At 33.4% G+C, this 6000-nt stretch overlaps 1 protein-coding gene across 1 annotated transcript in view; it reads left to right on the top strand.

Moving 5' to 3' along the window:
* Window positions 1-300: 300 nt before the first annotated feature.
* The window catches only part of LOC145258197 (immunoglobulin-binding protein 1-like), a 184467-nt gene continuing 178767 nt past the window's right edge, over window positions 301-6000 (top strand). Inside the window, exon 1 of the mRNA XM_080116090.1 lies at window positions 301-443. The gene's annotated coding sequence lies outside the window, so the exon portion shown is untranslated. The remainder of the gene's footprint in view (window positions 444-6000) is intronic.

Here is a 6000-nt window from a genome sequence, read left to right as displayed (position 1 = left end):
GAATATTTATCTTCCCGAAATCGAGCAAATTAAATGGACAGGCGAGCTTCGTTGTTAACTATGAGATATTACGATTTATATGTGATATAAAAAGTTTTAAAAAGTTGTGAAGCGACCGATGGCTTCTCTGAAAGAAGCCTTTTGTAGACATACAGAAAAAACGAACACACATACATACATACATACATACATACATACATACATACATTTTCGCTTTTATATTTATAGACGAGGATGGCATATCTCGGTTCGCCATCTTTAAAACATCATCACTAGTTACATCCCCGTAATAACCTCTCCAGAAATATCAAAATCAGTCTCTTAATGTGTACAATTAATAATAATTTGCCAAAAATCGCAATAAAAATTATTTTCTGTGTAAAAAAAAATTACTTGATTAATTTACGTGATTTTTGGGATATGATATTTTCGTTCTGTGACAGGTACGTGCATCATAAAGATTTTACGTATTTTTTTATTTGAATTCTAAATAAGTATCAAAAGAAATATATTTGAACATAAAAACATATTATGAGTAAATATGTACATGAGTATGTTTTTTCAAAGGTGTTCAATAATTATTGGTTGTGTGTGTGTTAAGTCATTTTGGTGCTTACGCATTTATTAGACCACGTTATTTTTAAATAATATTTTCGAATTAAATTAAAGTTTTACGATTTCTTTTTTCATTAAATTGCTAGGTGAAAGTACAGAATACTTACAAAACACCGCCTCTCCCCATGTTAAGAATGGCTTTCTGAATAATAACGTTATTATCTCAGCATGGTTCAATAAGTGCACAAGTACCGTCATTTTAAATTAGTATTATGTGAAAGTTGAAAGAGAAAAAGAAAATGAAGAAAGAAAGAAAAGGAGAAAACATGAAGGAGGGAAAGGGAAAAGGAGAAGGGGGAAAGGAACAAAGAAATAAAGAAACGAAATGAAAGAGAAATAATGGAACACGGAAGAGAATTGAAAAACAGAAAGAAAACAGATAGAAAGAAAGAAATGTAGAAAAAAAGAAAAGAAAAAATAAAGAAAAAGCAAAGAGGGGAAAGAAAGAAAGAAAGAAACGGAAAGAGAGAAAGAAACAGAAAGAAAGGAATAAAGGAGAGAAGTGAGATAGAAAGGAAAGATGACGAAGGCAGAAAGAAATGAAGAAATGAAAAACAAAGAAAGAAAGAAATAAAGAAAAAAGCAAAGGATGGATAAAAAGACAGAAGGGAAAGAAAAAATAAATAAAGGGAAAATAAAGGAAGCAAGCAATTAGGGAAGAAAAGAAGAAGGGAAGAAAGGAATGAAGAAAGAGAGGAAGAAAATAAAAGAAAGAAAGAAAGGAATAAAGAAAAAAAGAAGAGAAGAAGGGAGGAAGAAAGGAGGAATGGAGAAAAGAAGAAATGGCTAGAAAAGAAAAATGCGCAAGACAAAAATATGGAAGAACGAATTTGACGTTTAATTGCGCATTCTAACATTCTATCATTGATTTATACTTTTATGCTTAGATTAATATTTTATAAAATTCTGTTATTCTCTCATTCTTTTATTTTCATTCATCGTTTTAACTTTTCATTAAATTTTACGTCACAACTTTAAGAAACGTAGTAAAGCTCGTGATCATCTTTCGAATTTCAAGACAGAAGACATCATTCTGACAGCAGCAGCAGCAGCAGCAGCAGCAGCAGCAGCACCAGGAGCAACAGCGGTATAATGGTAGTACTAGTAGCAGTTGTAGTCGGTCGTTAGAAAGAGAATCAGTTACGCTATCATTTTGTAAAAGTAATGTTACATTTTTTTATCAAACAAATGAATAAATAACAAATACTTGTTAACAAGAGTCGACATATCGATTAAAAAAAAAATGTCGTTTTAAGCAAAAACAATATTATATACTTAATTGTCATGTCGGAAATAGTAGCATATCCCAAAAATTACGAAAATTCATCGAGTAGAACAACTCTATTGTGTTTTCAGTAAAAAAAAAAAGGGGGGGTAAATGTGCATTTCAGCGGCGTAAATTATTATACAGACAAAAATTTATAAAAATTAATTATTTTTTATACAAAACAAATTATTAGACCCTAAGGTTGAAATAAAAACCGAAAAAAATTAAGTTTAATTTTTTCAACATTTTTTTATTAGACTAAATATACAACAACGGAGGCCGCCATTTTGTCTTGAAATTTTGGCCTTTCTAAGATTGGCCTTTTGTAGGCCAAATTTGGCATTTTTTTACGCTCTTGCGGGAAACCATGGTCTATGCAAGAGCGTAAAAAAAAGGTCAAATTTGGCCTAAAAATTTTTTTTTAAAAAAGCCAATCTGGCAATCCTTACAAAGGCCAAATTTTCAAAACGTTGACGGCCTCAATTATTGTACATTTACTAAAATAAAAAAAATGTGGGGAAAAAATAATAAAAATTAAATTTTTTCGGGTTTTACTTAAGTCTTAGGGTCTAATAATGTGTTTTATATAAAAATAAATAGGTTTTATAAATTTTTGTTTGACATATAATTTACGCCGCTAAAATACACATTAGCCCCCCAAAAAGTCTATCGCTATAGGTTATAAATGTCGGAAAACATTATAGTGTAATCTAAATTTTGCGTTCCGAGTTATGTCCCTTGTCTGTGAACTCTGCACTGTCTAACCCAATTTTCCGCAAAAATTACATTTAACTATAAATAACTGTCTACTTGATGAATTTTCGTAATTATGGGATGTATTACTATTTTCGACATGACGATCAAGTACGTAAATTATTTTTGCTTAAAAGAATTTATTTAAAAAAAAAAGATCGATGTTTCGACTCTATCTTAACAAGCACCACAAAAAGTAATGATTTCATATGACAAATATTTATCCAACATTATGCAGGTTGAGTGTTTAGTAAAAGAAATAATAATTCAAAATATAGTGATGTTGTGTTTATAATGTTTTTTAATAGATTAAAAAAATGTTTTAGTTTTTCTAAATTTAATTTTGATTTTAATAAATATTTTATTAAATAAAAATAATAATTTAGTGCGTATTTATCAAAGTTATGTGGTTTTACGTTTACTAAATATGTACAACTAAAAATTATGTACGATCCATGTACGACTAATTGCCGCTGCTTCTGCCTATTAAAGCAATTTCGACACAGGCGATCGACCGGGTCCGTCAGCGTAAAATATTGTAAAACAATCTTGTAATAAGCAATAAAACGAATTTACTCAGAAGTTTTGAGAGGTTATTTTTGGCAAAATATCTTTTTTTTAAGTCCATACATAAAAAGATATTTACTAAAAGAAAATTCCCGATTTTTATTAAATAGTCTGTGATATGTCCTAAGGTGGCCTATTATTCAGACATATCAAAGATAAAGTAGGGTTTGTTTTACTGTACACATAGATTCGAAAAAGTTGTCAAAAAAAACAAAAAACAAAATTTAAAATGGCGGCCGAATCTCTCTCTCTCTCTCTCTCTCTCTCTCTCTCTGAGACGGTAAGTTTGGGAAAATGAGTTATAAATAAAAAACCAGGAAAAATACTGTTAAAAACCCGCCGAATATATGTCAGCCTATGCCACGGTAACATATATTCAGCGAGTTTCTAACAGTATTTTGTCTGGTTTTTTATTTATAATTAATTTTCCCAAACTTACCGCCTCAAAGAGAGAGTCGGCCGCCATTTAAAATTTTCCAATACATCGGTTAACACAGTATGTTTTTCGAGCTGAATAAACATATTACATTAAATATAAACACTAAAAACATATCCAGTTAGGTAGGAAAGCAACTTATCTTGCCTTTCATAACATTTATTTGTTCTATATTTGTTTTTGACAACTTTTTCGAATCTACGTGTACAGTAAAACAAACCCATAAAGTATGGCGGTTACCATAAATTTTAACGACGGTTGAAAAAGGGTCACCATTTCGGTCGATCCCCTTTTGGGGGCACCTCCAACATTAGAGAGAGAACAAGAGTGCTGAAAAAGAACGGTTTTTGAAAAGAAAACATCGGTTATAATTAAGTGCGACGAGATTTTAGGATTGATGATGTTTTATAAAGGTTTCCAAGATTTAGGGGTACAAAGAGGATTGTATATTTCTTTGATAAAAGTCTTTACCCAGGGAAACTGGTCCGTCGCATGTTGATGCTTCTATCGTTTCCGCATGTCTGAGAGAGATTTCTTCTTTGTATCTCCCTCCAGGACAGTCCTCTATTCCGATTGGCTGAAACCTCTGGGGACTTTGAGAGAAGAAAGGAAGGGAAAAGTAAAAGAGTGGGGAAAAAGAGAGAAATAAGGGAAACATACCGTAGCAGCATCATAGTAGTAGTTCACTACACGAGTCCCCCTCCAAATAACGGAATTAAGTACCCTCCACAGAATTATTAAATATGTGTATTGCCTAAATTTGTTTAAAAATAAAAGTACTCATTTTTCTTTTTCCATGTTACTTTCCTACCAGATCTAGACTTATATGTGTCAGCAATTTTATCTTCAACTTTGTCGGTATCGTCTGTCTTAATAAATTTATCATTAGTAGTACCGTCATTTGTCTGTGCCTTCTCAGTCGGTCTAATTTTATTAGTACTAGTTGGTTCTATGTACGGCTTTAATCTATCTATTGATACGTGTGTATGAGTATCGTTGTTCATATCGATCTGATAATGCTTATCTGATCGAGTCAAAACTTTATAAGGACCTGAGTACGGTGCTTCTAATGGTTTCCTAACTCGATCAACTCTAAGCCATACTTTTTCACAGGAAGGTAAACCTTTCGGTATAAATGTTTTGGGACTGTCATGGATATATCCTTTTCCGTTGTTGAGTACATCAATTTGGGATATCCATTCACACAAATTACGTATGTACTGGTTATTAACTGGAGTTTCTCCTACTCTCTGCTTGTGTATCAACTGCTGAGGAATCAATATCGGAGCTCCAGTAACAGACGTAAAAGGGGAAAAGCCTGATTCGTTAGGGGTGCTACGTATACCCAACAGAATCACCGCTTTCATCCATGATTCTTTTCGAGCCATTATTACCGCTTTAAGGGTACGGTGTGCTCTTTCAATCATCCCGTTACTTTGAGGGTGATATGATGTTGTCCTCAATCGGTAAAAACCTACTACCTTGGCTAATTCCTGGAACAATTCGCTCTCAAGCTGATTACCTCTGTCAAGTTACAACATGCAGTGGGACTCCAAATCGAGCTATCCATGCGTTGATAAACCTTCTGTTACCGACTGTGCAGTTATCTCAGTAATAGACTGTACTTCAATCCAACGAGTTGCACGATCGATGCAAGTAAGCAAATATTTGTAAGGGCTCAGGTAATGGTCAGACTCATTGAGCGTTAAGGGCAGGGGTCCAACGATATCGATATATACAGTCTGGAAACGTGCAGATGGTAACTCAAATTCTTGGACTGCAGACTTTGTGTGTCTGTGAACTTTTGATTGTTGACACACTACACATTCTGCGCAGAATTGTTTAATCGTTTTATCTAAACTAGGCCAAAAGTATCTGCACTTGACCAGTTTTATAGATGCTTCCGTACCAGAATGCGCTAAGCTATGTAAAATGGTGTAAAATAACTTGACGAAGCTCTTTTGGGATAAATGGTCTGGGGTACTTAGTTGAAGTATCGCATATGACTGAGCCGACTTCGCTTGACACACAGTATTTTTTCAAATTAGTGTATGACTTTATTTCGTCATCACCTTTTTGTACCTGGGCTATTTCAGCCAAGTCGCATGCATCTATCTGCACAGCTAATGCAGGCCGAGACATACAGTCTGCAACTATATTCTCAGCTCCTTTAATATACTCCACGTTAGCAATATATTCGGCAAACACTGATAAGTGTCGCTGTTGTCGATTTGACTTTGCTGGTGTCTGACTATAAAAGGCTCCACATAATGGCTTATGAACAGTGAATAATGTCACGTAACGACCTTCTATGAGGTGGCGGAAATGTATCACTGAAAAATAAGCTGCTAGTAGCTCTCTG

The sequence above is a fragment of the Euprymna scolopes genome, chromosome 33, assembly GCF_053919585.1.
Source record: "Euprymna scolopes isolate OS-2025 chromosome 33, ASM5391958v1, whole genome shotgun sequence".
NCBI classification, from domain to species: domain Eukaryota; kingdom Metazoa; phylum Mollusca; class Cephalopoda; order Sepiida; family Sepiolidae; genus Euprymna; species Euprymna scolopes.
The sequence above is the reverse complement of the archived record's forward strand: the minus strand, read 5'-3'. Positions and strand labels throughout refer to the sequence as shown.